The sequence below is a fragment of the Engystomops pustulosus genome, chromosome 3 (assembly GCF_040894005.1).
Source record: "Engystomops pustulosus chromosome 3, aEngPut4.maternal, whole genome shotgun sequence".
Lineage (NCBI taxonomy): Eukaryota > Metazoa > Chordata > Amphibia > Anura > Leptodactylidae > Engystomops > Engystomops pustulosus.
Genome location: NC_092413.1, coordinates 191,951,442 through 191,963,847, shown reverse-complemented (window position 1 = coordinate 191,963,847; position 12,406 = coordinate 191,951,442).

Below are 12,406 nucleotides of genomic sequence, written 5' to 3'. Positions count from 1 at the left end.
AAGAAATGGAAATGTCAATGGAAAGCCATCATTAAGAAAAAGCATACAAGGAACAGGAACCAGTTATATCGACCTGACAAAAACAAGGACAACAATAGACAAATAAAATACAAGGCAAGTCAAATTGGGAAGGGATTAAGTCCATGTAGTAGATATAGCGTAGGAAAATCAGAGTGACTCTAGCTCAGACTCCGTAAATCCAGAAATGATAAGAATAATTCAACCTAAGCATTACAGAAACCCAACCTAGATACCACAAAACATAATAGAGTAACATCAATCTGAAACAAACATTGAAAACACGACTGAAGGGGGGTGGAATAAAAGGAGGATATAGGGGAATAGCGGTGGGTCCCACCACATCTATTTCATAGTGTAGAACTTCATCAAATCTTCAAAAGGGGTAAAGATCTTTACCTCTGAGGACGTCTCCAGTTGGAGACGTAACGCATGGGGAGCCCTCCACTTCCTGACTACTCTACCACCCCGTTTGAATGCTGCTACTTCACTGGTTTCCTTGCCAGGTTATTTGTAATGTATACTAGGGTTTTGCCTCCACTACCTTAATCCCCCTTGATTTTAGGGGTTGTTTACCTTATTCATTTTGCAGGCATTAATTTACTTGGCTCTTACTTCTATGGCAGCTTGACAGAGGCACTTGCACTTTTTACGTGTTTCCTTATTGTTTAGGGGTGGTTTGGGTGGATGTCACCCATTCAGGAGGTGATTTGTTTCTGCACCGATCATAGTGCATATAACATGGTATATAATTGTATGTACTTTGGTACAATTTTAATTGATTTTATATTCATGTCTGTGTTTAGTGTTGGATGTCAATAAAGTTTATTTCATGTCTTTTTGAACCAATTATGTCAGTGACACACTACTTTGTCTTTATTTGATTGTTCGCCTTCGAATGTGTTGACTACTACCTTTATATGGTTTGATATTTTGCTGGGCAAGGTTCCACTTTTTTTGATTGTTTAAAAGGAATCGAGCATTAGTTTTAATGTACAAAGTTTTAGGTAGACGCCTTGGAATAACTGCACCATGACTGCCCAAAAGAAGAAATTTCCCAAGTTTTACAGCTCCTCCCAACTGCTTTGAGTGAAAGCCATTGCAGTCTTCTGGTTGAATACTACATAGTTCCAGTATGGGGCACCTGATATTACATGCTAACTGACATTGTAAAGAAGCCACTAGGGGGTAGTAAGCATCTACCCCTGAACGGGAGGGCATTTTGCAACTATGCAGCTTCCTACCAGTTCGGCCTGCCTAACCTGAACATGAAGAAACCTGAACCTCGAGCTTAAATAATAGTGGATATATCTCTAGATAACCTTATTGGGCCTTAGTTTTTAGATTAAGTTCAAGAGCAGATGACTATACTAAAATCACCGTACAAGCCTGACCACTATGCATGAGCCCAGATAGGCTTTCGTCATATCACAGCTACACAACTGAAAATAATCCAACGTGATTTATTAACTAATAGGTTGCCAGATGGCAGCATAGAACATTAGTATGGCATTACACAAGCATTGCAGAATTTAATCAAGCTTTAGTATCTCTGCTGGGTATTAACATTTAGGATTTTTTTTTACTTTGCTATGCATTATACTTCATTTTAAAACAATCTTGTCGAGCAGATGCTGAAATGGGTTCAAAACTCCATCTATTCATTACATACTAACTCAGGTGGGAGAAACAATGGAGTTGACGTTGGAGTTGACAATGTCCTTCTATAGTAACTTTGCAGTTATTTTAGATTTAAAGAAAAATTTGTATTTTTTTTTTACTTCAAGGGCAATCTGGCATATTAACCCCTTAATGACCGCCCTATCGGGTTTTTACGGCGGTCATTAAGGGTACTTCTTCTGATGCGACGCCTTTCTACGGCGGCGCATCAGAAGAAGTTTTCGGGACACCGGGTCTCGCTGGTGCCGGTGTCGGGCTGTGATATCACAGCCCAGACCCGGCACTAACACCCGGGATCGGAAAAACTCCGATCCCGGGTGTTTAACCCCTTGCACGCCGCGGTCAAGCATGACCGCGGCGTGCAAGTGTGTCCCCCGTGGATCGGACCCCCCCGGTGTGCTTACCGGGGGATCCGATCCCTCCTGCCGCTGCCCCGGGTTCCGACGAGTGACCCGGGGCTGTCGGCTCCTCTTCTCACCGGGTCCTGCCTTCCTGGCAGGACCCGGCTGTAAGTAACTGAGCATGCGCAGCATGCTCAGTTACTTACAGTATACACTGCAATACAAGTGTATTGCAGTGTAAAGGCTTGAATAAGCGATCGGATGATCGCTTATTCAAGCCAAGAAATAGAAAATGTAAAAAAGTAAAAAAAAAAAAAATTTAATCTTTTTATAATATAATTAAATAAATAAATAAAAGTCCCATAATCTCCCCAGTAACACATAAAATGCAAATAAAGTATATAAAACACAAAACACGTACATATTTGGTATCACCGCGTCCGTATTAATCTGTACAATAAATCTAAATCAATATTGAACCCGCTCGGTGAACTACGTAAAAAAAAAACTCGAAAAACTTCCCATAATATACAATTTTTCATCAAACACCATCACAAAAAATGTTCTAAAAAGTGATCAAAAAAAGTTACGTTCCCTAATATGATACGACTGAAAAGAACAACTGTTTTCGCAAAAAATAAGCCCTCAACCAGATCTGACAACAGAAAAATACAGAAGTTATGGCCCTGAAAAGTTGTCAATAGTAAAAACAATGCGATTTTCTCCAATATTGGTTTTGCTCAGGAAAATTGAGCAAAATAAGAAAAACTATATAAATGAGGTATCACCGCAATCGTAGTGAACCAGAGAATAAAGATAAAATATTATTTTTACGTTACGGTGAGCGGGGGGGGGGGGGAAATGCTCACAATCCAAAATAAAAATTGATGATTTTGTTTGTGTCCCCCTTGAAATAGTTAATAAAATCTCATGAATAAGCTTTAGACTCCCAAAATAAATTATTTATACATTGTATCTCATCCCATAAAAAATAAGCCCTCATATGATCGTATTACCAAAAAAAATAAAAATTTATAGGTCGTACAATGTGACAATACAAATCTGCTGTGGATGGCGCCTCCATTCATTCTATGCTCGGCCGTGCGCCCGTACAGCAGGACACCACCACATATGGGGTATCAGTACACTCGGGAGGAATTGGGCATCAAGCGTTGCAGTGCGTTTCATCATTTAATTTATTCTGAAACTGTCAGTTTGGCCTAAATGAATTTATTTCCAAAAAAATTCCATAGTTTCTAAATCGCAGGTCCATATTTTTTAACCCATGTGAAACACTTAAAGGGATAATGGACTTAATAGAAGTTGTTTTACATATGTTGAGGGGTGAACTTTCTATAGTGGGGTAATTTATGGGGTTTTACTATTATTTAGGCCTCTCAAAGTCACTTGAAAGCTGAGTTGTCCCTCAAAATGTGAGTTATGGCAATTTTCATGAAAATAAGAAAAATCGCACCTAAAGTTCTGCACCTCATAACATCCTAGAAAAATGACCAGAAGCATAAAATATCATCCCAACATAAAGCAGATATTCTGTAAATGTTAATTATCAAACTTTTTGGGTAGTTTTACTTCCTGTCTGGAAACCAGAACATTTCAAACTTGGAAAATGAAGAATTTTTACAAACTTTTGCCAAATTTTCACTTTTTTTCAGAACGAAACGCAAAACTTATCACTTAAATTTTATAACTAACATGAAGTACAATGTGTCACGAGAAAACATTCTCAAAATCACCTGGATATGTTAAAGCGTTCCGAAGTTATAACCAATTATCGTGAGACATGTCAGATTTGAAAAATCGAGTCTGGTCATTGAGCTGAAAACTAGTGTCGGTGATAAGGGGTTAAAGGACATCTACCACCAAGATTGTAAACCAAGCACACTTACATGCTCGTGTGACCCCCCTCTGGTGGGATTTGCTCCAGGAAATGCCTAAGAATAGAGTATGGTTTTTGTTTAGTGGGTTTTAATCTTGAAGGTCAGGGCAGTGATTAAAGGGAACTTGTCATCAGAAACCGGCCTAATAAACTACTACCAGTATGTTGTCTAGCAGCGTTACACATTCATGTTTCTTTTATGGCCCAGCTTAGTTCAATCATCCACAAAATCAACTTTGAAGTAACTTTGAAGCAAGATGTAAATTGGTTGTTTAAAGTCAAGGAGGCCGAGAGTTTAACACGGAAGTCAAGCTCTCCCAGCCTCAGAACGCCTCCTCCCGTGAGATTGATATCATACTCAGGAGATCTGGTTTGTGATTTCTCTGGGTGCAGGACCATCAATCACAATGAAGGCAGCATTCCGAAAAAGAGATCTCCACCTCCTTTGACTTTACAACTGATAATACTCACTTCAAAGTTAATTTTCTGGATGATGCCAGTACACTGGACCATGAAAGAAACCTGATCTAGAAGGTATTCAGCTGTTTGACAACATACTGGTAGTGGTTTATTAGGTCAATTTCTGCTGACAGGGTCCCTTTAAGAGAAAGATACTTTCCCATCTCGACCACCACTTTTCTGTCTCAATGGCTTGACAGTGAGTGCTTGGTTCAATGGTTGATTCCTGCTTGTGCGATCACTGAGTCCAGTAATTCTCAGCAATTTCGGTTTAGCCACAACTCGGAACAAATAAGACTGACATGGACTATGGGCTCTCTACAGAGGGACAGAAACTCACAGCAACTTGTAGTAATTAGACTTTTTTTTGTCTCCCAGTTATAGATATATGGCTTATAGCTCAGCCTCCCTGACTGTATACTAATGGTATCACTGCTTGTTTAGGAGACTATAAAGGGAGGGGATTTTCAAAGTTCACTCCCAGCTAGTAGAGGAGGTTCTGTCTCTGATTAGTCATGTGAAGCCTTGTGGGATTAATTGCCGTCTAGAAGAATTGAAAAAGATTCAAAGAAAAAGTTGGATCTAAATGCAGAGTTTAATATACAGGTCACTGTGTCCAAGTGTGTGTGGGTGTACACTGTAAATTCCACCTCCAAAAACAATCACCATCAAACTCAAAAATGTCAACGTCTACCAATTCCACACAACAGGAAATGAGTAGAAGCAGTGGCATAACATGACGCCGATTGGCCCTAGTGCATAGTCTTCTCATATGCAAAAGTGACATCTTATGGGCCCATTCAGGCTCTTGGGCCCAGTTGCAACCATACCCTCTGCACCTTCAAGTTACGCCCCTGAGTAAAAGACATGTTTAAGATGTCATTATTCAACCCATGTCCCCATACTGAAATACATGAGTTGTAGCAACTTTGCTGTTATATATGGATCATCTTTTTACTGATGATTACAAAGAAAAAGACCAAAGTAAAAGCAAAGTCCATTGTTATCCATCACAATTCTGTGCTTGTCAGAAGCTGGGGGGTTAACCATGTACTACTAAAATCTTTGCCCTGACTCCTGGAGAGCCCGATGTGCCTATGGTTAGCGCTCAGCATTTCACACCAGCCATCGAAATCCTTCCACACATCAGATCAAGCAAAGTTGTTACATCCGAAGCTTGAAGGAGAAGAAAAATCAAAGCAGTTATTATGGAAGAATGATTCTCCAAGCGCAGTTTAGCTTAAGGCTAAAGAGTTAATCCAGTCCTGGAAAATGAGAGATGGCGCTTTTAAAAGCCTTTTATGCCCTGAGTCTTATGATAATTAGCCCTGCCCCGGAGCTAGCTAATACTGAGCCACTCCAATTTGAAATGGATCTTGAGACACTGCTGAGGCCCTTAATCCTCATCACACAATACAAACTCAACTAATTCACTGAGTAAACACTTTCTCCAGTCACTTACAAGCTGTTTTTATTCATTTCAATAGCAATCAGGACTTTACACCGGTTGTTGAAACAGAAGCTTTATAGCAAGTCTTGTCTTTCGATAGGTTACCATTCTGCATTGTAGATTGTTAGTACATCAGGTTGAAGAAAAAAGCAAGTCCATCAAGTCCCACTATTACAATGTTACAAGTGAAAAATCCTATAAGATTAATGCCAAATGGTTTAAAGTAGGAAAAATTTCCTTCTCGACTCTCAACCGAATTCAACAGAGGGCCATCAAAGAAATATTTGTTGCCATAATATGATATTTTTGTGCCAGAAAAAAGCATCCAGGTCCCTATTGTCCAGTGGATAGCCAAAGAGGGAAAACAAAAAACATACAGAGGACGGCACTTCAGGTGATATCTTCCAGCAAAAGCAGAAAAACCCAACCCCAAAGTTGTGGTGCTCAACTGATCTCCACTCCAGCCTTATGAAGAATGCCCCAAAAGGGGTGATAAACAGATCTGATGCTTCATGATTACACAATTAAGTGCTTATTGATGTCTTGGAAAGCTGCCTTTAGCCAAGATAACCAAATTTCCACATAGGGATTTGGTGAAATGAAAATAGAAGAAAAAAGATAAAGCCTTGGTACTAGTTTGACACTGACATCACAATTATAGTGAGTGTCAACATTATATATATTATTTGATAGAATATGAAGATAGATATTATAGATACATATGCATAAGATCAGGAAAATAAAGTCCTTAATGACACGTTTCGGAACAATCACTTTTTCAAAAACCAGGATAAGCATATAATAGATAGTTACAGCAATACAGATATAGATCCACTTGCCCAGTATATCATCCTGTTAAAGCAAGATCCATAATTTTACTGCTTTTACAGTACAAAAAATCCCTGTCGTTGAGTAATAATAATAATTCTTTATTTTATATAGCACACACAGAGCTTGCCAAATCAGTCCCTGATCCCAATGGGGCTCACATAGCATTATGTTTTTGGGGTGTTGGAGGAAACCAGAGGATCCCCAAGCAAACATGGAGAGAACATACAAGCTCTTAGATGTTGACCTTGATGGGACTTGAACCCTGGACCCCTGTTCTGCAAAGCTGTAGTGCAGAACTGAGCCACCATGCTGCCCACAGTAAATTGTCTCTCTTCTTGTCGTCAGGTATGCCCCCTTGTCTTCTTTCCAGACCTAGTAGTAAAAAGATTATAAGGCCTCAGTACTGTCCATTCAAGTATTTTTTCATTGTCTTAGATGTTTTGTTACTGAACAATAGTTTAACAGGATATCACATGGGTTCTGCAAACTAGCATTTCCGGTACCCAACTACAAGGCCAAGACAACTTCAGGTGCATCAGTATAAATCGGAGTTCTGTTATGGAAATCGGAGACCTAACCTAATAACAAGTTTCGGGGGGTTTGCCACAATAAACATTTACAAGAAAACACACTAGTATATTACATTGAAAAAGTTTCAGGGTCGATATATATGTGTCTGGACACTGGAATTTTTACCTGTGGGACTCCCAATAATTAGAAAACTACTAAGTCCTCCTTGTAGCATACAAGTTGTATCAGCTTGTGGTATCTATTCCAAGTTACTATTAATAGTATGACTCCAGTCATTCCTATGGTTTATTGGATTTGATGAAAAGGATTGATGAATCTACCCTCCTGTGTCCGAATTTGTACCTTGGTGCCATTCCAGTATATTTTATGGAAAAGAGTAAGAAATTTTACTATAGTGCTATTACTGTATACTAAAGAGTTTTTTAACTATTACATCAGATTTTTAAGTAAAAGCATTAGCCCATTGATACTATGAGCTATTCCTAACTAGACTGGATGTAGCCTTTTATCCAATTACTTATCCGAACACAATTTGTACTTTCTCTGCTGACATAGATTAATCACCACCGAGGCTCAGTGTCAAATGTTTTGGAAGACTGTAAATGTCCTCCATCCAGTACCAGGCCTCCATCCAAATTCATTTTCTCTTCCCCATTACAAGCAAACAGATTTGTTTTACAAGACCCCCTTTCACAAAGCCACATTGGATGTTTACATGTTCATTTACACAATCCCTCATAAAACCGCCCCATCAGGTTCGGCCTTGAGAAATTATGGTTATTGATCTGTAATTGACCACTTTTTTTAAGCCTTTTTTTTAGCTTTTCCATTGGTTTAAATCCAAGGCCTAGTTACATTAAGAGGAAATAGGGTATCTACATAGAACGGTAACAAGTCTATGAAGCTCTCTAATCTCTGGTGGATAAGTAAGTACATACTGTATCTATGTTTTGGGCTTTTTGTTATGCAATTTATTTGTTTATGGCATGACATTCAACCCAAGGGGAATGGAAGGTGAATTTCTGATCACCTTCAGTATTGAGCTTCCATTTTGCTCTTCCATAAGGCGAGTGTATAATGGAAACCTTTGGCGCAAAACTGACCTGTAAAAGAGTTTAATAATGGTTCAGATATGTCTCCATTTATGCAACAACATCACTTTATGTTACAAGGTTATTGTAAATGGAATGGAATTTTTCTCTTAAGGATGTGGAAAATTGGCTTATACCTAATGAACTTTTTTGAACTCCTCTCAATTTACATTAGAAAAGTGAAGAAATCATCTTTCCCGAATACTACAGAAGTTCTCTACACCAGAAATGATATCTAACATCATGTCTGACGTATGAAGAGAACTTGCTTGATGTTTGATGATTGTTTTTGTGTTCATACCAACTTTTATTGATGTCTTCAGGTATGGAAAAAACATCCTGCTGCTTCTAATAGATAGATGGTCTTTCCCTTACCCTGCCCTTTCTTCTGTAAATGTAATCAAAAGAATTTGGTAGAAATCAAGAAAATAGGACTTAAGTTGGCCAATACAGTGGAACTGGTGAAGTATCTTCCATGCATGTGGGTCAACTACTCAACAGAGCAGTGGGGGAACCACTAGAGAGGCGAACACAATTTTATTTTGCATTGGGTAATAGGAAAAATTAGCTTATGGTTTCTGTTGGGAGTCACCTGCCATGAAAACAATGTATCCGGCAAAATGAAAATCAACACCATTCAATGGTTTCCTTAATATCTTCCATTACAGAAGAACATATTCACAGCGAAAGATAGACAACTTTGCTTAAGTCAATGTTATACACTTGGCCATATATTTACACAGATATCTAGTGTTTTCATTTTCTTTATTTGATTATTCCAGCTGAAAAACCTAAACTTTCAAAGGTATCATGGTATCATGGCAAGATTGGATACAGAAAAAAAATTATTTCAGTTCTAGCCAGCCCCCACTATATAGCCAGCCAGCCCCCAGTATATAGCCAGCCAGTCCCCACTATATAGGCAGCCCCTGCCCCAGTATATAGCCAGGCAGCCTCCAGTATATAGTCAGCCCCTGCCCCAGTATATAGCCAGGCAGCCTCCAGTATATAGTCAGCCCGTGACCCAGTATGTAGCCAGGCAGCCTCCAGTATATAGTGAGCCCATGCCCCAATATCTAGCCAACCTACAGGTCCTCTTCTTACTACCGCCAGCAGCAGATCTGTAAATCCTGTGTTGATGCAGGAAATAGGAAAAGGACCTGCGGGGGGATTGGAAACATGAGTATTGACTATATTGACTCGAGTATAAACCAGGTTTGGGTTTTTTGGCACATTTTTTGTGCTAAAAAACTCGGCTTTACTCGAGTATATATGGTATATATATATATATATATAATGATGATTAATTATAATAATAGTAGTAGAACAAATAATATGTTGCTTTATCTATATAGCTCTGATCTTAAAGTGGTATCTATTAATATGTTATGTGTCAGTAGTATGCTGTATGTCGAAAATCATTATTAACCCCAGACCCGTTAGTTAGGGTATTGTTGTACAACAGCTGACTTACCATTGATTCTGTCATCTAGCTGTGTGAGCTGCAGGCAATGCTTCTTAGAAGCATGTTATCTTGATATATTTATGGCAATGGTGTTACTGGATCCTGAAATCCATCTAGGCCCTCAGGGCAGCCATGTCTAGTAACAATTGAACAAAGAGCAACATCCACCTCTACATCCTTGACCTCTCTGAAAATAAAGCAAATGCATGGTTTACTGCATCCAGGACATGGAAGGATTATTCTTCACTAAAGAAAGTAAAACCAGTCAATATTATTCTCCTCCAAATGTGCAAAATGAACTTTATGAATAACCATATAAACTTTATTAAAGGGGTATTCCAGGAATCATCATAATTCATATACAAATGGGTACTCAAAATATAAGCTAATATGTAATTAGTTGTTATTTAAAATGTTGCTCCCGTTAGCAGAAAATGCTGTGCACGTAGACTGTAATGAAGAATTAAAATGCTACTGGCCCTATAATCAGTCCGTTAATTTCCTCCGCACGGTCCGTTGTGAAGCAGACACAGGACAGAAGATGGCCGCTGGTCACATGTACACATGTTCTGCACTTGCCTGGGCAGGTCATGTGATCACCACTACGTTTGGCTGTAGTCGGTTGGTTGCAGTGCATCCAATATGGTCGGTGTTGTGGTGATGGCAGTTACATATCATTACTATGGTAACAAAGCAAGAAAGTCTGTTAGATCATGAGAGGGAGGAGGAGTTACCGAGAACTAAAGGATCATGGAACTTGTAGTTTCCACTGGCGGCCATCTTAGTGATAACTCCACCTACTTTAGAGAGGCCATAAATTTTGTAAATCATAAAATCAAACTATTTAAGCTCCGTTTTGTGACTAATGACATTGAGTATTGTTATAGTCATTTATTTATATCATCATGGGTTTTTGTGTCAGACGTTCATATTCCCGGAATACCCCTTTAAGTAAATAACAAGAGAATCACATTACTTGAAATGTTTTAGGAAATCCACCATAAAAATCCATCATGATAAACCAGGGACACTTACACAATGATCCAGCCACTGTTACTGTGGTAAACTTCTTATATCTGTTACCCATGTTCTCCTTCCTTCTAAAATCAACTTTTAAAATTATGCTCTAGCTATACAGACTGTTACACTGTCTCTCCTTCCCCCTTGATTCCCCCCTGAGCAGGAAGGTGTTGCAAATTAATGTTACATATATGATAAATCTGGTTTAACCTGCATCAAAAAGTGGTGCACATACCTTTTACCAGATTTCCCATGTCTTTAAGACACTTTTTGCTCCACACTAGACAGAGTGCCTAAAAATTGGCACCTAAAAATGAATAATGTACATATTCCATTAGTGGAAGAAGAGGTGTCTAATAGATGCATCAAATGTTTTACACAGTGTGAGCCAAGTCTGAGAAAACTGAGTCTTTTTCAACTCTCGTTTTACCAAGTAATTGACTTTTTGTTTCCATGGCCCAAGTGCATAACTTTACATTCATCTACATTAAACCTCATCAACCATTTCTCTGCCCATTCCTCAAGCTTCCACAAATCCCTCTGTAATGCTAAACTATCAACCTCAGTTTTAATTACTTTACAAAGCTTAGTATCATCTGCAAATATTGAAACTTGACTGTGTAAACCCACAGCAAGGTCATTAATAAAAATATTAAAAAGAAGTGGCCCCAATACTGACCCCTGTGGCACTCCACTGGTAACATCAACCCAATCTGAGAATGTGCCATTAATGACGACCCTCTGTTTTCTATCACTAAGCCAATTACTTACCCAAATACACAGATTTTCCCCTGCTTCATAAAAGCAAAATCATCTCCTGACATATGGGCGAGCAAGTAATTTTGGGACTTGTCCTTTAAAACTGGTATTGGTAACTCTATCTCTTCGGGAAACTTACATTTTTCTATCTCTTTGGAACATTGTAAAATTAAAAGGGATAAAAATGAATAAAAGTGAATAGCAATGAAATGTAGCAAGTTTTTCAACTGTGGAGAATCAGGATTATTTGGACAGCCCCTTTATGCGATGATGAAATCCCCAAAAGACTGACAAGGGGCATTTGCCTAGCCCAAAAATTTTTAGTTCATGGATTTTCTTTCCACCCCCAGCTTGTGATGTCACTGAGAGAACAATGTTCATATGCTAATGTGATCAAGAAAGGAAGAAAGACAGCAGCTTGCAGCTGACAATTCTGGTGTACGGATCCACCATATGTCCAAAAATATGAAAAGGCCACAAAATCCAATAAAGTGAAGAAGTTGGCATTTTGTTCACCTGAACGTAACCTCTGTAATGTTTTTCGATTCTCCGTGAAACTTTGTCATGCTTGACCCTTTATGGTTATTTTATATAAAGCCCCCCTCACCACCCATGGATTAATTAGATACAGCCCCCCTCTCCCTCTTGGATACCTTATATACAGCGTTATGTGGCTACCTCCAGGAACCCTGGGCCTGGCGCTTGCCTGGATATGCCCAGTTCTGGTGTCGGCCCTACCCTGGGGTCAGCGGGTAGCTGTCTGAGTCCTGAAGGGTAATTAAGATTTCCATTAAGTCTTGTACTCGAAAAGATGGAAAAGTTTGTATGATTTCTGCACTATTACCCCACATGGGTATCCATGTT